A 22,381-nucleotide genomic window follows, 5' to 3' on the forward strand; every position below is an offset into this window, starting at 1 on the left:
AGGAATTATTTTTGCCATTGTTGCAAGGAAAAAAATGTTAAAATTTTGACAATTTTTATTACCAAACTTATGGATGTTTATGTCTAGCCTTACAGAATCAGTATGAGATAAAGGAAAAAGGAGCTTTATAAAAACGGCGATACAAAGTTTGCCCTTTACACAAATTAAGAGAAAATACAGAAATCTGACCAAAAAGTTCACAATTTTACTTATGAAAAAATTAATTGGGCAGACTAGATATGAACTAAAGCAGAATTAAAATATACCTCTTGAGTCATGAATTTTTTCTTAACACTAGAAGTTTATGTATACTGTAATTTAAATTATTCTATCTCTCACAGTTTTTTAAATTCCTAGCATTTAAATGGCATAAATAAAATCCCTACTTTCTATCACCTATAAGCCCACTTCTGATAGACATGTAGTAAATACCACTAAATTAATTCTGAGATAATAATTTAACCCAACTTATAAATAAGGAGCAGTAAAAAATCTGGCTAAAGCCACAATTTTATTTATTTATTTATTTATTTATTTATTTATTTATTTATTAAGATTTATTTATTTATTTGTACAAGCACCGGGTACAGTCAGAAGCGCTGGAGGGTGAGAGAACTCACCACAGCCAGAGGGGAGAGCAGAGCAGGCAGACTGACGAAATACACTGCTGAGGGGAGCGGCGGGTGGCAGGAGAGGTCTGCATGCCATGTGGGACCCTCTCCTGGTGGCCAGGGATCGAACTGGCGTTGCAGAGACTGCGGGCAGCTTCACAACCTAGCGCTCAACCGCTGCGCCACTGGGGAGGCCCTAAAGCCACAATTTTAAAAACCATTTCTGAACATTACTCTGTCTTCAGCACTTAAGACTGTTTCCATAAATTAGTCATTTTAATAGAGCTGCAATGAACACAGGAGTGCAGAAAAATGTGCATGCATACATACACACACACACACACACACACACGGAATGCTATTCAGCTACAAAAAAGGATGAACTCCTGCCACCTGCAACAAATTGGATGAAACTGGATAGAATAGTGCTAAGAGAAGTCAGAAAGAGAAAGATAAATACTGGATGTCCTCACTTAAATATGGAAAATTCAGAAACATAACAAAGGATCAGTCAAACCCAAACCAATAATACTACCATCTCACTACAAAGCTGAGGCAATGAGTGATAGGGTGGGGCTGGAGAAGGGAAGGGGCTCAGCGGTTCATGGTAGCTTCTGAGCAGGCTGTGGGCAGGGTATGAACGTATACATTTAAAGAGGTTTGAACATATAACCCCCCTAAGCAGAGGACTCAAAAAGACATTTTCCCAAAAAGAAACACAAATGGCCAACAAGTACATGAAAGGATGCTCAACATATTAACCATTAGGGAAATGAAAATCAAAACCTCAACAAGTTATTACACCTCACACCTAATTAGGATGGTCACCAAAAAGTGACAAAAAGTACTGATGAGACCACAGAGAGAAAGAAAATCCTATCACTTCTTGGCCTTTTGGCTAAGATCAAGTGAAGAAAATCCTGTGCATTGCTGGTAGGAATGTCCTTTGGTAAATAGACTATGGAAAACAGTATGGAGATTTTCCCAACAATTAAAAACAGAACTGTCATTTCATCTAGCAATCCCCCATCTGTGATTTTATCTGAAGAAAAGAAAATTGATATTTCAAAAATATATCTGCAGCCTCATGTTCACTGTAGCATTATTCACAATAGCCAAGACATGGGAAGAATCTAAGGGTCCACTGACAGAAAAGTGGATAAAGAAAATGTGATACACACACAAATGGTTACATATGCGAAAAGATAGAAATACTAACTTTATTGTGGTGATGGTTTGCAACATACTTGCATCAGATCACCAAATTATAACTTAAAGTATGTGTTATAATACTAATATTAATAAAGGTTGGAGAAGGCAAAAGAGGGGAAAGCTAAACAAGGAGCATAAAAGAATCAAAACCAAAAGAAATTTTCCCAACATTTATACTATATATCCTAAATAAGTATATCTTATTTTAAATGAGTATATGAGTATATCTTTATTTTATCTTATTTTAAATTTAAAAAATCACCCTGCTACACCAATTTTCAAGAATCTTAGGCTCTGCAAATTTACTTAATGCCATTGCACAGTAATTAGGTAATGATTTCAGGTTTAAAAAATAGTATATTTCATTATGAATATGGTAACTTCTTGGGAAGCACTCCATTAAGCAAAAGAGCTCTTTAAAAAAAGAGTGATTTGTATCTCGAAGACCTTAATTTATGTAAGATTGCTAAAATCTAAAATTACTATCTTCCATTACAAAGTTAATAAATGCTACTGACATACTTAAATTAAAATCAAATCTCAAAGAATAAATTTCCTATAACTAAAAAAATTCTGCATCTTTATCAACCTTGGTGTCTTAAAATACAAGATGTGAATTGTTCTTAAGTCAAACCACTTAGGACACACAAATGAGATGTCTTTTGACACTTATCCTTAAAGCCTTAGCACAGAAGTGAGGGGGCTAGTTATTGGACTATTCAATTAGATCCATGTCTCAGCACTAAATATCTCACACTTAACACCCTAGTTAATTTTATAGAGAGAAAAATTGTTCTCCAAAACCACAATTTGAACTTCTTAATGATATCTAAATAAGCTATTAGGCTTTTGTTACTTTGTTGTTTTCAATTTTTATTGAAACAACATTGATTTATAACATTATATAAGGTTTCAGGTGCATGACATTATAATTCTTGCTCTGCACATGTTGCAAAATGACCCCCAATGGTAAGTCATCATCTTTCACACTGACTTCCATAGCAGAGTTTCAGGCATTCTGCAAACATTTGATTTGAAGGTGTTCCTGTACATCATTATGTATTTTTAAAATCATTAACAGGCATAATTTTAAAAACCATAACATACATACATTTTTAAAAATGAGAAGCACAAATGAACTTGTGCTATCATCAATTAGCAAAAATAGGTTAACATTACATACTGATTTTTTTTTTTTTAATACAAACACTGGGTACAGTCAGAAGTGCAGGAGGGTGAGAGAATTCACCAGAGCCAGCGCGGGGAACAGAGCAGGCAGAATGATGAAGTACACTGCTGAGGGGAGCAGCGGGCGGCAGGAGAGGTCTGCACGCCATGTGGGACCCTCACCTGGTGGTTAGGGATCGAACAGGCGCTGCAGATGCCGCGGGCAGCTTTGCAACCCAGCGTTCAACCGCTGCGCCACCGGGGAGGCCCTACACAGATTTTTTTTAGGCGAACCAATACCAAGAAAATATCAGGAGAAGCACAGAACGTCCAACTAAGATTTCCTTTGGGGTGAAGGGAAGAATTTTGTTGCTAAAAGAGTTTGAAAATCAGTGGTTTAGAACATGGAGCTGGGAAACTATCAGAACTAGGATACAAAGTTAGGGAAACACTTGTTCTCCTAGAAGAGTGCAACGCGAAAAAAGGTCTCACGATCATAAAAACCTCCTTCATTTTACTGCACCAAATACGGATTACTTTGGAGTTATCTAAATCTTTTTGAAAATGTGTTGGTAATGTCAATCAGTCACACCTCAATGTCAATCACTTCATGTATACAATCAATATAAGTATTACCATGTATGTAAAATAATTTTCAACAAGCGTGCCAAGGTCTTTCATTTGGGAAAGGACAGAGCTTTTTACAAGTAGTATGAGGAAAACTGGATATCATGCAAAAAAATGAAATTGGACCCATTACCTAATACTACATAGAAAAATGAACTGGAGCAAAGATCTAAGCAAAAGAGCTAAAACTGCACAATTCATAGGGGGAAACTTTATGACACTAGATTTGTCAATGATTTCTTGAGTATGACACTAAAAATAAGCAAGACTTCATAAAAATCTTTTTTGTCTATCAAAAGACACTATCAACAGAGTGAAAGGCCATCCACAGAATGGGGGAAAACATTTAAAATCATTTACAGGGATACCTCATCTTACTGTGGTTTACTTTATTGCACTTTTAAAAATGAAGATGATGCATTTTTTAAACAAATTGAAGCCTTGAGGCAACCCCATGTTGACCAAGCCTACTGGTGCCGTTTTCCAACAACTTGTGATAATCGCTTTATGTCTCAGTGTCATATTTAATTAAGGTACAATTTTTTTAGACATAATACTATTACACACTTAAGGGACTTCAATATAGTGCAGCATAACTCTTATATGGAATGGGAAGCCAAAAATTAGTCTGACTCACTTTATTGCAATGTTCACTTTATTTTAATAGTCTGGGAACCAAACTCACAATACTCCATGGTATGGCTGTGTCTGGAAAAAACTGAAGAACTCTAGCAACTCTAAAAATGATTAAAATACAGGCAAAGGACTTGAACAGACATATCTTCCAAAGACAATACACAAATGACCAACAAGCATATGAAAAAACGCTAAATATTATTACTATTAAGGATATGCAACTCAAAACCACAATGAGACATCATTTGCAAGCCATCAAGTAGGATGGCTACTTGCACCAAAAAAAGAGAGAGAGAGAGAGAAAAATGAAATAAATAAATAAATAAATAAATAAATAAATAAATAAATAAATAACAAGTGTTGACCAGGACTAGAGAAATTGGAATCCGTGTGCACAGGTATATTTAATGTAAAATGAAACAGTTACTATAGAAGGCAGTGTAGTGATTTTTCAAAAAATTAAAAACAGTATTACCATATGATCCAGTCATTCTACTTCTGGGTACACAATGAAAAGAGGATCTAAAAGAGATACTGGCACACCCATGTTCACAGCAGCACTATTAGTATCAGCCAAGAAGCATAAACAACAAGTGTCCATCAATGGATGGATGAATAAACAAAATGTGGTATATACATGAAATGGAATATTACTCAGTCATAAAAAGGAAGGAAATCTCACATGCTATACCATGGATGAAGCTGGATGACATTATTCTGAGTAAAAAAAGTCAGTCACAAAAAGACAAATACTGTATGATTCTACTTGTATAAGATATCTAAAGTAGACAAATCATAAAAATAAAACCAAAGAGAAAATAGAATGATGATAATGAGGGGCTTGTGCAAGGGAAAAATGAAGAGATGTTTAATGGGCAGAGCTTTAGTTCTACAAGAGATGTATTTCACAATGTGAATATACTTAAATATTGAACTGTACACACACAAATGTCTAAGATGATTAAGTTCTGTTATTTTATCACAATTTTAAAAACTCGGTATGAGTACTTCATGGGGTAATTGTGATCATTAAACCAGGTAACACACACATAGTTCCTGGCATATCAATAACAAACAGTGTTAACATAACAGGAGCTACTGATAATATTAATGAGACAAATTTTCCATTTAGTGGAACTCAATCCTGAACTGGGAATTATAAGAAAGTTTCCTTTGAAAATCAAGCAAGAGAGCTTAATAAGTATAATAGCAGGAATAAGGAACCTCTGATTGTTCTTGGTCAGTTTGAATAACACAATGAAATTTAAGCTTAAGAAGGTGGGTATGGCAATCTAAATCAAAGGAAAACAAAATCAAGTCTGGGAAAGGTATTTTGAAGAAATTGGGGAAAGTACTGGTCATGCCTTAGAACTCAAAAACAAGGGAAAAGAAAAAAGAACTCGTATTCAAATGCTAAGCAACAATTCCTTCAAACCTGGGCTTGCACCAATGACAATTCTTCGTATAAATCACACAGTGGCAAGTCAATACAGTAAGTCCTCACTTAACATTACTCATAAATTCTTAGAAACTGCAATTTTAAGAGAAATGACATATAAGGAAGCAGGTCCTCAAATAATTTCATCTTGTTCAACATAGGTGTTTCTTTCCTTCAACATTATAGCAACAAAAGCAAGTCTGCTGTACCCCAAAGTCACAAGTTTCACAAGTTGTTGTTTTTTAACCATCAAATGTTCTAATTAAAATAAGCATTCAGGGCCTCCCCAGTGGCGCAGCGGTTGAGCGCTGGGTTGCGAAGCTGCCCGCGGCCTCTGCCGCGCCGGTTCGATCCCCGGCTGCTCCCCGGCCGGAGGAGGGTCCCACATGGCGCGCAGACCTCTCCTGCCGCCCGCTGCTCCCCTCAGCAGTGTACTTCGGTCCTTCTGCCTGCTCTGCTTCCCGCTCTGGCTCTGGTGAATTCCCTCACCCTCCCGCGCTTCTGACTGTACCCAGTGCATGTATAAACCAAAACAAACAAACAAATAATAAATAAATAAATAAGACATGCCTCTAGAAAATTAAAAAAAAAATAATAAAAATAAAATAAAATAAGCATTCAACATAAAAAGCCTAACCTTCACCACTCAGGTCTTCAGTACTAAATCCCAGATTCTCTAGAAGCAACAGGGAATTGAAATGAATAATCATGCTCTATTCTCATGGGCAACCTGTTCCCAAGTAAGAAAATAAATTAAGAACATGAACTACAGAGCACAAGGAGTTCTGCATCTCACACACTCTACCAACCATCACACAATAGTCAGTTAAATATACAAACACACTTACTCAAAGTAAAACCATGACTACTTAACGTTCTTAAAGCAGGATTTCTCAATATCAGAACTATGTACTGATGTTTAGCAAAGGCGTAGGGTAGAGGTGCTGACCTCTGCATGAGTAATGTCAGAGATTTAGCTTTCCTGACATCCCTTTCCCAGCTCTAGTTAAATGTTCAGAATATTTAGAAATCACTTCGCTCACATTACGTGTAGAGCAGTATTTAGGAAAGTACAGGTACTTCAAAGTAGATTTGGATTCTGAATCAATCCACCACACAGTGGGTAACTAGAGCAAAAGACCACACTTTTCAGAGGTTTAAATAATAGAACATTTGTAAAGATCAATATAAAGTGGGTATTAAATAAAAAGGGAAGTGAATTTACATGTTGCCAGAACTTTCATATCAGAACTGGTTTATGAAAGAATTATTTCTAAAATGTACTGCACATTTCTTACCTTAATGTAATCTGACCTTTTATGAAGGTGTGACAAACATCACCATAATAACTAAATATGATGTTTCAAACAAACATCACTATAATAACTAAATATGACAACTAACCTTACGAAGAGAATTACCCAATGGACAACACAGAGAAACTAGTTTCAAACATTGGATCAATTATTTGGATTGCCTAAAAAATGGCACCATTTAACAGGGATTAAAGTTGGGTCTCTAAATTAAAAAGTAACAACAATCAGACAGAACAACTTTAGGGTAGAAAATCTCAAAAAAAATCTAATTGCTTGCATGCCCTAAATGAAACAGAGGTGATAAGCTGCCCAAAAAAAAAAAAAAAAAAGTGTAAGGAAACCAATTTGGGTTAGTTGAGGGAATATACCAAAATAAGAGTCAAAAGAATGGAGTTCTAGTTTCATCTGCCCTACTTCAGTGAGAATATGTAGCTAGAGAAGCCACTTAACCTGGATCTATTTCCTCATTAATAAATAGAGCACAAATCTACTTCGATACCTCCAACACTGTCAGGAAGACCAAATAATAACACCGATTTTCAAAAAGTTCCTAAAACCATATACACAGCCAACATACATCGATCTAGAGCAGGATTACCCAATCTCTTCCATTTATGACACATGCAGAAAATGACAGTACTCCTACAGGCATTCTGGGTAAATAAACTATGCTGCCAGAGGCCAATAGTCATTAGCATAGAATCTCTGCGACTGTCACCACAATCCCCTCTAAGAACTAAGGAAATCTGTATTCTGGTCAATCTGTAACACATTCACAGCACTGCCTAGGACATTGGTTAGGAAGCTCTAATAAAAATACCAGGTCTAATTTGGAGCACTATAAGAGAGAATTTAACATTTTCCATAATAATCGGCTCTGACAAACAGAATCAAGTCCACAGTTTGACTGAAATAAATATTTTTTATGTTAGAGTTAAGCAATAGCTTAGCTCCTATCTTGGACCTGGAATTTTGGAGGGCCATGAGCTGGCTTTCCTCTGGCCACACCTCTGACCAGGGCTCAGTTGTTCTGGCTCAACTGCAGCCTACACAACCGAGTCCTCATCTTGCCCTGGATCCTAAAATCTCCTGCCTATTTCCTGAGTCTGTTCAAGTCTCTTTTGTAAGCTGGTCCTCTCAAAGGCAGATGACTCTATAATCAGCAATTATATCTAGACCCACAGGATGATCAAAGAGGAGCTATATAAAAGGTGTGTGGGGGGTAGCCTGGTGGCGCAAGGGGTTAAATAAGCACCGCACTATGAAGCAATCCGCAGCCTCTACAGCATGAGTTAGATCCTGGGCCGGCCAGGGAGAAACCCACATGGTGCAGCAGACCTCTCCTGCCTCGCCCACTGCTCCCCTCAGCAGTGTACTTCAGTCAGTCTGCCTGTTCTGTTTTCCGCTCTGTCTCTGGTGAATCCTCTCACCGCCCCCACCCCCACATCTCTGGCCTGTACTCCAGCTTTTGTATGTATAAATAAATAAAAATCTTTAAAAAAAAAATTAAAAGGTGTGTGGGACTAGATGGGCTACAGAGTCCATACAGATGCATATGCCAAGTTCCTTATGCAAGGAGCCTGAAGTAAAAAGGAGATCTTAGGTGGAGGTTGCTTCTATGCACTTTACCATCTTCTGGAGTGGAAGTCAGAAGAATTCTTAATTCGACCCTGATTTCGGTAATTATTATTGGTTAAGGTAGGCAATGGAAGATCTTTACTGATTAGCTTGATCCATAACATAAATGTTTAGACATCTGGCAGACTTCCATTTGTATTCTTGCCCTGAGTCCCAAGATTGTTAGGGATGGGCCTGGAAAAAGATCTAAAAACCCTGTCATATGAGGAATAGTTGAAGAAAATGAGTACATTTAGCCTGGAAAGAGAAAAAGCTGGTGGGAAGATAAAAGAATCAGTTATTTTTCACATGACAGCTAAAGAGCTATCATGTGAAAAATAAAGCAGATTTGTGTGGCGTTAGAAGCACAGGGAGGTGCACTCCACTTCAGTATAATGAGGAATCCTGAAACAATAAGAAGTCTTTTTTAAAAAAGTTGGGCTGTCATGTGAGTAACTGAGTTTTCAGATAGAAAATACAGAAGCAGAGAGCAGATGAGTATCTTCCAAGGATAATGTGGAAGGAAGTCTGATATTGGGAAATAGTAAGATCACATATTCCTTAGAAGTCTACATAACTGCAGAATTTAATAACCTTATGAATATGTAGTTCAATATGCAGAAACAAGTGTATCAGAAACAAGGCAAAATGAAAGTTAAACCCTAAAATAACCTTTCTTTAAAAGTCCTAAGGTCAGCTTACTTTTGTCACTGCCTCCTCAAAAATGGGAATGAATGCCTCCATTCTACAAATTTAACTACTAAATAAAAGTCAAAGCAGCCTTGTCCCAACAGATAATCTTCTATCCACCAAAAAACCATCACCTTCTATATTGCTCCCAGTTAGAACTTCTGTTTTATCATTATCACCCTTGTTTTCCATTCCCACCAAGGTCTCAGGCACCTCTCTGTCTTCAACAAATATTTATTCAGCAGGACTACTACAAAGAGAGCAGGTAGTAGAGCCCCTAGCCCTCAAACAGCTTATAGAGAAGGGAATGACAAGTTAAACACATAAGCAAATAAATAATAAACTAATGTTAAGAAGATAAAATAGAGCAATATGGACGAAAGAGATCAGAATACTGCATGTATATGGGTAATCATAAAGGCCTCTCTGGGGAAGGAGGAAAAGGCAATCATGCAAAATCTGAAAGAAGTAAACTCTAAACAAAAAGAAAAGCAATTGCAAATCCCTGAGAAGTGCTTAGCTTGTTCAAGGAATAAAAATGATCATCATCACTACACATCTATTAGAACACATCATCACTACGCATCTATTAGGTCAAAATCCAGAATATTAACACCACCAAATACCAGCAAGAATATGGAGGAACAGAAATTCTCATTCACTACTTGCTGGAAAGGCAAAACAGGACAGTCACTCTGGAAAGTTAGGCCATTTTTTTATAAAACTAAAGGTATTTCTACCACACTATCCAGCAACTGTACTCCTTAGTTACCCAAAAGAACTGAAACTATGTCCACAAAAAAACCTGCACAGGGATGTTTGCAATTTTTTTTTTAAAAGATTTATTTATTTATTTATACAAGCACTGGGTACAGTCAGAAGCATGGGAGGGTGAGAGAATTCACCAGAGCCACAGCGGGTAACAGAACAAGCAGACTGATGAAACACACTGCTGAGGGGAGCAGCAGGCATGGCAGGAGAGGTCTGCGTGCCATGTGGGACCCTCGCCAGCCGGCTGGGGATAGAACCAGCGCTGCAGAGGATGTGGGCAGCTTCGCAGCCCAGCGCAGCTGTGCCACCAGGGAGGCCCTGCAATTTTATTCATAATTGCCTAAACTGAGAAGCACCCAGATATCCTTCAGCAGGTGAGTGGGGGTGGGAGGAAGCTATAGCACATCCTCACAATGGAGTATTATTCAGTGCTTAAAAAAACATAAAATGACACGGGAGAAACTTAAGACATATACTACTAGGTGAAAGGAGTCATACTGTTTGACTCCAACTATATAATACTTTGGAAATGGGTAAAACATAGTGTCACTGAACAAATCACTGGTAGGCAGGTTAGGGTGGGTGGAGGCCACGGATGAATAGGCACAGGTGATTTTCAGGTCAATGAAACTATGATATTACAGTGGTAGATACAAGTCATTATACATTTGTCTAAAGCCATAGAATGTGCTAAGCCTAATGTGAACAACAGACTTTAGATGAGGATAATGTAAACTCATCAACTGTAACAAAAGTAACTGGTTACATTTGTTGACAAGGGACATTGTACCTGTGTAAGGGCAGGCACTATATAGAAAACCTCTGTATCTTCAACTCAATTTCACTCAGAAGCTAAAACTGTCCTTAGAAATAAAGTTTATTAAGAAAAAGAAAAAAAGGCCATCATTGTGATGCAGCCCAGGGAATAAAGAAAACAGAAGATGAGACTGGAGAGGAAGCCAGGCGTCAGATCATGCACTACAGAGACTTTGGACTATATTCTTCGCTGGGGGTTTTCCTGTGCACTGCAGGATGTTTAGCAGCATTCTGGCCTCTACCCACTAGATGCCTATGACACATTCCTCCCCAAGCTCCAACCCCAGTTCTGACAACCCAAAATGTCTCCAGATACTGGCAAACATCCCTTAAGGGAAAATCATCCCCATTTTGAGAACCATTATTATAGGTCCTCATAAGCAGCCAATATGAAGGTGTTGTTTCCATGACAAATTTTAAATTTTACTTTTAGTGTTAAGTGTGTTAAGTGTATTAGAAAGTAAGGAAGCAGAAGATAGGATGTGATTAAAATATGACATTATTTTGGGCTTTGGTCTATGGGATAGGATAGGTGAGAAAGACATAGACAAGAAGAGGCAGGGAAATCCCCTAGCAGTTTTCCAAAGAAAGGCTAAGCTGGGGTTTTTAACAGTGAAAAAGATGAGATGTAGTCAGGTCCTAGTTATATTCTGAAGTTGAAAGAACTTAACATGAGTTGAGAAAAAATAGAAGCTGCCGCCAAGGATTTTGGCCTGTACAACTTGGAGGATGTGATGCCACTTACTGAGATTGGTAAAGACTTGAGAGGGTTAGAGAGAAGAGTAAATGAAAGAAAGAATAATCCACAGTTCTTCTCTGTTCATGTCACATTTGAGGTATCTGTCGGACACCCAAGTAGAGAAATGGAATTTAGATTAAGTCTCAAGGGGGGGAGAGGAGAAAGATCAATACTAGAGAGAGGAATTTGCACCTCATCAGCATATAAGCAGTATTTGAAACCATGAAAATAGATTAAATCAGCTGAGGAGAGGCCAGGGACACTCCATATTTTAAGGAGGGGGTAAGAGGCCACCAGGGTAGAGATAAACTGACCAGCAGACATAAAGAATGAGCAACTAAGAGGTCAGAGGAAGTAGTCAGCCAACATGAAATGCTGATGAGAGGTCAGTAAGATGCAGATATTGAATTGATTGCTGATGTTGACAAAACACAGGTCACTGCAGCCTTAACAAAAACAGTTTCAGTGGAATGGTGGAACAGGAGCTCAAAGAGATCAGGCTAAAGAGAAACTAGGTAGTGAAGAAGTAGAGAATAGGTAGTGAAGAAGTAGAGGTGGAGTGGGTGGTTTAAGAGAAGTGATTTTTTTCAGTTAAAAGTATTGACTCATGGCTAGTTCTTTAATCCATCTTCTCCTAAAGTATTTCTCTTACCTGTAAAGTTGAGTAACATGCACCAGCACTACATTCTCTTCTCCACATACTTGGGGGGCACGGATGGTAGAAGTAGAAGGCAACTAGCCTCCTTTCCAAGGTGGTGACCCAGAAATCTCACACATCATTTCTGCTCACATTCATTCAGCCAAAATTAATCATGTGGCCACATCAAGCTGTAAGACAGATGCTTGTTGGGCAGACATGAGCCCAGATAAAACTTGAGGGCCCAATTGCATAACAGAAAGGAAGCCATACAGAGAATGGCATTTGATGAATGATTAATCATCACTACTGCACATAATATAAAGCATGCTTGCATATTAAAGGGGTCAATAAAGAAAGAATGATCTTTTAAGAAAGAAAAATAACTACAGAAATGAAGAACTTAAGGCAAAAAGACTGATCCAGAACACAAACACATTGACTCAAAAGCAGGGGCATTTTGGTCTCCTGTCACTTGTTATATGCTTGACTTTTCAGAAGAAAGACTGTCTCTTCAATGCATTTCCAGCAAATTAAAGTAACCCTTTTGTTCCACACAGAATAGGTGCAAAAATCTAACCTGAACTGAGTAGTTCTCACTTGGGTTGTCTCCTGATAGGCTGCTTCAGAGCTGCCGATCTCTGTCAAAGAGCTTATGACCAAATTTCAGAACTACAGGGAGTCTGCAAAACTCATTTTACAAATGTTTAAGGCCACAAAGTATCTCAAGACCTTGAACTGCCTGATCAGAGAGGATCCCAGTGTTCCCAGCATACTCTTTTAAAATGTTCTTTTCCATAATACAGTTCTATCTTCCTAATGAAATGAATACTTCCTAAGGGCAGAGACTCAGTGCCACCTTCTTTCATATCTATTTTCCAGTGCATCCAGAATGGTACAAAATACCTGGTATGTATTGAGTGGGTACTTCTAAATTGCTGATAAGAGATTTGGCTTCCCTCATCCTACTACAGCCAGGATTGCTACTGACTCTGAAGACCACTGGATATAAAGCAACTAGTAAAGACTATGGGTTCTTCTTGATTAGAAAGTAAATGGGAACTGGATAAATCTGAGAGTATGGCCCCTATTAAAAAAAATTACCAGAGAACTATAGAATTTTGGAGCAAAACAAAAGGACTGTAGAGACATCTAGTCTGACCCCTGGTTCTACATATAAGAAAGTGAGATTCAAAGAGATGAAGTACTTTTCCAAAGTCAGGCTGTTTACTCCAGACTTAAGAACCCAGGCCCTCTGGCTTCAAGTTCAAATTTCCTTTCTCTGTTAAGATTGCTTCACTTTTTTATCTGTGCTTGATATACTGGGTATAATATGTTCTTTAGAATTGTTGAAAATGATCCTCATCATAAGAATCCTTCTACCGGGGCCTCCCTGGTGGCACGAGGGGTTAAGACGCAACCTATGAAGCTATCTGCAGCTGCTGCAGCACGAGTTCGATCGCCGGCCAGGGAGCTACCCACATGGCAATCAGACCTCTCCTGACTCGCCTGCTGCTCCCCTCAGCAGTGTATTTCACTCAGTCTGCCTGTTCTGCTCCCCACTCTGTCTCTGGTGAATCCTCTCAACCCCCATAGCTCTGGCCTGTACCCCGGTTCTTGTATGTAGAAATAAATCTTTAAAAAAAAAAAAAGAATCCTTCTACCACATATCTCTCCAATGAAAAAAAGGAATTACACACAAGGGAATAAAAAACAGTGCAGGCAAATGCCCTGACCAAGATCACAAGGCTTCTGAAGAAGCACAGTTAATAACAATTTTACTATTTTTAAGAGCAAATGAATAGGACATCTACTTTAGAATTCTTTCCCAGATTACACTACCTCTCTTTTCTAGAGAAAATGGGCAGATCACAACACCTCCATAACACCTCCATATGCTTTTCCCCTCATTGCTTTCCATCTCCACAACCTGCAATATCAATCTATATTATAATCCATAGCATGAAATAGGGCAGTAAATGGATTTATGATGATAAGTCAAATAATAGGATCTTTCTGAAAAACAGTATTCTATTTCCACTGTGAATAATGTGGTTCATGTGTTATGATAGAGTAAACCAAACACCTCATTTCATACTGTCCTTTCCCTGCCTTATCATGATGATAATGGGTCTTCTTTAGGTGTCTACCTTTTCTGAGGGGCTACCATTTAGAACCCTGCAGTTTGCTTTTCCAGGTGCTACTGCCCTATGGTTTTTCTGAAGAACCCCTTTGCCTCCTTCCCACCGCTCCACTAAGGACAGCTGGGGAACATTAAAATCCTCCCACATATCTCCTTGGATGGTCCCATTGCATTTAACTATCTTCCGGGGATGGACGACACAATCTGTTAAGACTGCAAGAGCCACCATGACCTCAATTCTGTTTTGTCTGACTCAGTTCGAACAATGGTCTTTGTTTATTTGCTCACTCTTAGTGTGGAATTAATGTTAAATAAACCAGCACTTGAAGTTGAGCAGCATATCCAATTTCTCAATTGTAACATAATTTAAACCAAATACTTCAAAACGCAGCTAATATCAAGGCTTCTAATGAGTAAACTAGGTCTATCTTTAGGGAAAAAAAATATAAGTTTTATTATTCAGTTTTGAAGAGAAGCTGCTAATGCAAATCATAAGGAAGACTTAGAGTGTCATATACATGTAGGGAAAGTTATCTAACTCTGTTCTAATTAAAACAGATTTTTCTCACATATCTTCTTCAAAAAAAAGTACTAAAATAGAAGTGATATTTAAATTTAATTTGCAAACAGAATAGTACCAGGAAATTATCAAGAGCCAGAATCCCTGAAAAATAGACCAGAATTATCTTTCCACCCATTCTTAATAATCTAAATATGTGATTAATAAAATACAGTACAACAGATGGGAAATTTCTCAAGTTATATATCAGTTGTTAACTAAAATAATGGTTTCAATACAGAAGAAAACCTGATGGCAAGTAGCATATCACTGAGGAGAACAACTCTGTAATACAGGGGCAAAGGCAATGTACAATATTTTAGGCTATCATTTGGATTTGAATTTATAATCCTCATCTATCACCTATCTATCACACTTAATATATGCTTATATAGCATTAGGTCTTGACATGTATCATTTAATTTAATCATAGCCAAAATAGATACTATTGCTATTTTCTGATTACAAAGAAGGAAACCCAGGCATCTACCAGTTAGTTTTCCAGTTTATAAATATCACAAGCTAACATTCCATTACGAGCCTATCAGACTTCAAAACAACAGTCAGATAAAAATTAAAATTTTTAAAACAAATTAAAATTGTTTAGAAGGCAGTACATTGCCAGAGGTCTCAATTCCTACAATGCTATAATCAGAAATAATGCTTGTGCTAGCTAAGAAAGCAAAATTTAAGTCCCATATCTGGGGTTAGCAAACATTTTCTGTAAAAGGCCAAATAATAAATATTTTAGTTATTGCAGGCCATACTGTCTCTGCTGCAAGAACTCTGCTGTTATACTGCCAACACAGACACAGACAATGTATAAACAATGAGTGAGATTGTTCCAATAAAACTTTATTTATGGATATTGGAATTTTATATAACTTGCACATGTCATTAAATATTCTTCTTTGGTTTTTCAACCATTTAAAATATTTTAAGTCATTCTTAGCTCACAGGTCATAGAAAAAAAAAAACTGTGAACCAGACTTGGCCTACAGGCTGAATTTTCCAACTCTGTCCTCAGTAAGACAAACGCAATTTTTTTTTTAACTCAACAGCTCTTCTCACAAATCCTAACATGTTACCTCCTTTGATATTTTGAACTGAAACTTCAAAGAAGCTCAAAGTCTCAATAAACTTGACATATGTCCCGAACAACTGAATATCCCAGAGTCCAAAACTGTAAGTACTACATATGAATTGCCTAATGAGGTAGAATCACAATATTTTGGAACTAGAACAGACCTAACACATTCATTACTTATGTGCATTTTTAAGCTGATAGTTAAAATATTTAAAGTAGTTAAATACTAAGCTTATAAGTGATGACAGTAAAATCTTACAAGTATAGAAAGTTTTACAAAGCATTTTCATATCCTTTCTCTCATGCAATCCTTCACAAGTCTGTAAGGAAGACAATGCAGGACTTGATGCATCCTGTTTTATACATAAGAAAACAAGCTCATAAATCTAAATAACCTGCCCAAAGAGGTTACCATGCCACACAGTTGTTAAGCAGAACTGACAACAATGACCTGATTTCAAGTCCTTGCTGTTTCTTAACTACTTCCATGGACAACAGATTTCAAGTGAATGGGTTAAATCCCAGAAATTCTTGAAATCAGTCATAATCTTTAAAATAAAACACAGAAATATAACCGTTAAAACATAATGAACAACGTTTAGTTCATTCCATTCCATTTTTCTTCTGCTACTAGTCTTCCAAAGAAAACAGTTGTTAGTCCTTGACATTTGTTAAAATCATCTATAGTCAACAGTGAATCTATATATACTCTGCAGACAATGCACCCAGGCCTGCTTGGAACGGGAAAACACTGCTAAATAAGTCATGCAAAAGGGAGAATAAGAGAAAAAGAGAGAAATGAAGATGAATGTATTGCCATTAAAGTCTCAGCCCAACTGCAGAATAGCTTCTGGTGACTGGAAAATGATGTGGGGGCTGGGAAAAGAAAATAAAAGGAACATAACTACTGGAATCCAAACCAACATCAAAGACTCTAATGACAGTTGAGCCTGCCTGGCTGCTTCTTAGTCTCTCCCTAGAGAACAAAACAGTTATATAACCAAAGAAGGTTCTCCCAGTAACATTTCCTCTCTGGCCCACTTAGACTCTATCACCCACCTCAAGTGCGAGACCATACAGTAAACTGGGCTTCACCCAAGCTAAAGCTGGACAAGTCTCTGTCCAAAGTGCTGCTTTATTCCAGGGACTGCTATAGCGACGATGGTATGAGGGTAACTGGCTTGAGCACAGTTCCAACCTCACACCATCCTGGAGACATGATCTATAATCCAACACCACACACCCAATTTTCGGAAGGAAGTAAACTACAGATATTCCTGAAAACAGACATGACAAGATCATAATACCCCATTATTTACAAGTAGCTCCAATAAAAAGAATTTCACACCAGAGTCGTTGAAAACTTTGAGGTTATATTGTAACATGAAGGAAAGCTTCTATTTCTTTCACTCTCTCTTTCTATTTCTTTCACTCTTGACTTGCACAAATGTCAAGATTCCGAATTAGACAGAGTTCAATTCCCCAATAAGGAAAAGCACATTAATAAATCGCAGTCACCACTACCCAAAATTATTACAACACAATCCAAATACTGAATCAAACTAGCACATTTTCGGGACTCTAAGACAGTCACCATAATAATCCAGCACCATGTTTTTTTCTTCTTCCACCATAAATAGGAATATAGACAACGTTTGCCAAAGCCACCGATGGATGAGAAGTTATTCCCATTCAGATTGATTTAAAAAGGTTGAACTCTGTGCCAACTAAAACTCTGAAAGAATGGAAAATAAAAGAGATGCTGACAACAATGCAATGTGGCCCAGCTGCCAGCTATCCGTGTAGCATCATGCAGTGCCCCAAGCATGTTAAAAGCGGATTGCCATTCTGCATGTGAATCAAAATGATAATTATCCAAATTCTATTGTCCAAGAGATAACTATTAAACTTCATCCCGAGCATCCTGTTGTGGGTCTCCTACTTCCCTTCACCCTCTTTAGGCTTGAGGATGAGGAACAGAAGAAGATGAAGTTAGAAAGAGGGTCCACACGTGGACTAGAGCTAAGAAACCAGGTTGGACTTTCTCTCCCCACCGCTTCTGGTGTCTGTCTGCGGAACTCTTCAACATAAACAATTATCCAAGTCAACAAAATGAGAAAGGCTCGACAAGGGGGTGGCGAGGGAGGGGCCCCCCAGTATCGTCCAATTTGCAGCAGCAAGTTCTGTCAATGAGAAAGAGGAGAGGGAAAACTCCACCGAGGTTGCAGCGAGCAGAACCGCCTGGCCCGGCCTAGGGGGGCGGCACCGCGAGGTCGCCCCGGGCAGCGGGGGGCACCGCTCCCCCAGCGCGGGTCCCGGGGGGGGGGGGGGGCCACTCTGCCACCGCCTGGGAGTCGCGGCTCTCGCCTGACTTGAGCCTGAGGCGGGCAACACTGCAGCAGGCCAGAAACCCGTCAGATCGCCTGGTCCGCCGGGGCCCACACCCGAGATGGAGCGCGGGAGGCGGTCGGCCCGAAGCCGCGTCCACCCGGGCAACCTGGGGCGACCAGTCCGGGGATTTGGGGGGGTTGGGGGGGGTGTCCGGGGAAACCCGAGATGGTCTGCTGGGAACACACGATCTGGAGCCTTTCCTTGCAAAAGAATTTCCTCCAGCAGGGACAGCGAGGCCCCCGCAGCCTGCCCTGCGGCGCCTGCCCACGTCAGCGGCGCCCCCGGCCCTCCCGCGCCCCCGCCTTACCGAGCCCCGCGGCCCCGCCGCGCCGCCGCGGCGTCGCTGCGCCCCGCTCTCCGCTCCGTGTCTGCCCTGGGCGGGCGCCGGGCCCGACGCCGTCCTCCGCCCGCGCCGCCGCCGCCGAGCACCGCCCGCGCCGCCGAGCCTAGCGCCGGGCCGCGGAGGGCAGCCGCGGGGGCTCGGCCGGGCGCCCCCCGCGCCAGCGCCTCATCCCGCCTCGCCGCCCCGTCAGGCTCGGGGGCGGGGACCGGGCTCCGGCCGCGGCCTCGAAGTCCCCACCCCCGACTCCCGCGAGCGGGCCCTCTCCCGGCGGAGTCGGCCCCGGGACGCGGTCGGCCGGCTCGCCAGCCCCTCACCCCGACGCTCTCGGGCCGCCCCCGCAGCGCCCCCGCCCCGCTCGCCGGCGCGCGCCCCGCCGGAGCCCGCCGCCGGCCCAGCCCCCGCCTCCCGCGCTCCGCCTCCTCCTGCACCCGCGACGCCCGCAGCGGGGAGAAGGGGCGCGCCGCCGCGGCCGCGGGCACGAGCACGCGCGAGGAGGGCGGGCTGAGCGCGCGCGCCGCCGAGGGCAGCGGGGGCGCGCCCGGGCCTCGCCTGCTGTTGTCCCGGGAGCGCACGTGCACTGCGGGGGGTGGGGGGCTGGCGAGGGGCGCTCGGCCAGCCCTCTCGGGGCGGGGGGAGCGGGTGGGGGGTCCGCAGGGGCTGGGGGGAGGGAAGGGGGCTGAGCGGCTGCCTTTGGGGTTCCAGCGGAGTCTGTTGCCTTTCTGCATTATGCTGTGCTGCAAAAATAAAAAACCTGCTGCAGCAGCACTAACACCAGAAAGAGACATACCGGAGACGACGGCAGCGGCTCCTCTCCACTCCCAGCTGACCCCTGAATACTGTCCCCGCGCGCCGGGGGGATGGAAGAGGGAGGAGAGGGTGCATCCCTGAAGTCAGGAAGCTCGTGGACGCTCTCTATCTCGTGCACATTTTGGTCTAAAAACTCGCATCCGGCTATTATTTGCAAGTAGGGGCCTAAAAGTTCCTTCAGTTGGCTTCTTCATGCAGACTTAAGGACCAGGAGATTGGAAGTGACATGACAGGGCAGAGGAAGGACAAGAAAGGGTGAAAGTGTAGCAAACCTGAAGGTGCGTGACTAGACTGAAAAGAGATTTTGGAGACAAGTGAAGGAGCTCGCGGGGAGCCCCTGCCTGTGATGGCCACTGCCTTGGTTCCCCTGTTCCTTTTGTTAAAGATAGGTGGTACTTACACCTGCAAACAACCTTCTGTGTAACAAAGATCTTGACACTACCGTTTTGTATTTTCAGTTTTTTCTTGTATATGTGTACCTTTCGCTCTTTCTGACTCATTTGGTATTTAAATGGGGGGGGGCGTATTGAGGGGAGGTGGTTAACCTACTTAATGTTACTCAGTCCTCAAACCTACGGATGGCAAATACTGCATCACACTAATGTCACTGCAGTAGTTCAGGTCTACTCAGCATTTAGTCATTTCGTTGGGAGTCACTGAATATAAAACATGGCCTTGACCACACTTAGCAGAATTTCAAGGACACGTACATGACACAGGATTTCACCTATCTAGGAGAGAAATTAGGGAGTGCACATATACAATAATCCCACTCTTGGCAGCCTTAGAATAACCCAAGCTTCTTTAAAGACCAGGATTCTTTAAAGAAGATGATTTGCATAGACACACATACTGGGATGGGAACACTTACAGAAACTTACTTTAACAGATTATGTCCTGGTGCTGTGGCCGGCTCCTGGAAACTGGTGCACTTCTGTAATGGTCTTAATGGGTTCCTCCAAGTACTGGAGAAAAAGCTAGGTAAATGAAGCAGTTCCACGGGCTCAGCATTTGGCCGCAGAGAACCATGTTTGCAGGAAGGGATGAGCAGGCAGGGAGGGATTTGGGTTGGTTAGCAAAAAGTATAAAGGCTCTGGTGATGTTGGGGAAGTCATATGGGACAGTAAACCAAGTCACCGTGGAAAGCAAGTTTTGCCCAAGGCTTGGTTGCTCTGGCTTAAGATCATGACACTCTTCTGTTCAGAAAACCTTCACATTCCAGAGTTTTGCCATCACACCCCAAAATCAGCTGCAGTGGCTGAATGTTAACTGTTTTATGCTCAGCTGGTGGAGGTGAATAATATATGAAAGAACTAGGATCTATGCATATGTTGGATGACACAGATACTTTACTTCAGAGTCTCAAAACATTTTGGTAACTCCTCCCTCATTTGTGTTATATCTAGTACAGAGAAAGAACAAATGGATTCCATGTGTGTACTCCAAATGTCAGAGGTGTTTAAGCAAGCTCAAGACTGCTGATGCTCCGTACTCTCCTTCTGAGCCAGCACCTTCTCTCCTAAAAAGTATTCAATATCCCATGAATTAGTTATCATTGCTAAACCTGCAGATAAACTGAAGATTGTGATTTCTGGGCAACTGCGCAGCCATCTGAACTCAGTGTTTCAGGTGTGTGTAACCAATTACTTGTGTCCTAGTGACATGCTTAGAGTCTCAATGAAGAAATCCCCAAGGTTGCAACATTTCCTAAGGAAGAAAAAGGCTGCCCAGCAATAAAATAATGTTCGTGATCCATGTTGTTAGGTTTTGATTCAATATTCCCTAGGTGAGGGACAAGGGGGAAGGGAAGCAAATTCCCTCTTTGTCTGAAGTTGTTGGAGGTTTTATCCTGGCCTCCTTTCTTGGCCTTGGCACTGTCATCTTCCGGGCGGTAGCATCTGGGCTCACTCCTGGCATCAGCGATCTGTTGCACTGCAGTCCCCTCTGGGCACTGAAGCCACGTCATGGTGCAGACAAGTAGAGCCAGCAAGGAGGCCAGCTACACAGATGACTGCAACATTTAACCTAACCTTGAGTTTTAGAGAGACCTGGGAATTGAGCATGGGAGACAGGAGCAGCTTATTTTCATCCCCAATTGAATGCTCAACGACTGTCTTGAGAAAAATGAGTTGCTGAAAGAGGCCAGCCTTAATAGAGAATTTTCCTAAAGTAGCATTTGACATGCTCTTTATTTTTTTCCCTGGCCTAAGGGCCAGCTCCATATTGTGTCCCCATAAAACTGAACTAGATTTTTTAAAAAGGTATGTTGTCTATGTGTAGCTTTCTCCTAGCTAATATGAATGCCGCTGGAATAAACTCTCTAGACTCTGAACCCTTTCCAACAAAAAGTACTCCGAGCAACATTTTAGGAAGTTGGCAGTACTTTTGCTCCCTGGGATATGACACCACCACCCTCCCACCCCCCAGGGCATTCACTGAAATGATAGATTTTCCAACTTTTCTCCTGGTCACATTTTGGTTCACTAGCCTCTATTAGTATAATTTCGAACTTTTGGTTGTTCATCCACAAAGATCTATTTCCAGGCTTTCAACTTGATTGCCATTTTTTGTCTATATGTCTGCTTTTGAATCCTTCAGCCAGGTAGTAGCTCCTTTGCTATTTTTCCATTAAATCCCCCATTAGGCTAGAATTGCAAATGTTGACTGCCCCAGGGCTCTGTCCTTGGCCCTTCCCCCAGTGCAGTCTCCTCAAGCCTTTGGCTTTAAGTAGCCTCCAATCACTGATGTGTATTTTTAACCCTGACCTCTTCCCC

At 41.0% G+C, this 22,381-nt stretch overlaps 1 protein-coding gene across 2 annotated transcripts in view; it reads right to left on the bottom strand.

The window, feature by feature from the left end:
• Positions 1-18,791, bottom strand: part of ARHGAP32 (Rho GTPase activating protein 32) — a 197,208-nt gene extending 178,417 nt beyond the window's left edge. For both annotated transcript variants that reach the window (XM_037505620.2, XM_037505619.2), the window contains exon 1: positions 18,765-18,791. The gene's annotated coding sequence lies outside the window, so the exon portion shown is untranslated. The remainder of the gene's footprint in view (positions 1-18,764) is intronic.
• Between the last annotated feature and the right edge of the window lie 3,590 nt (positions 18,792-22,381).

Source organism: Talpa occidentalis, unplaced genomic scaffold, assembly GCF_014898055.3.
Source record: "Talpa occidentalis isolate TD23 unplaced genomic scaffold, MPIMG_talOcc4v2.1 talOcc4.12, whole genome shotgun sequence".
NCBI lineage: Eukaryota > Metazoa > Chordata > Mammalia > Eulipotyphla > Talpidae > Talpa > Talpa occidentalis.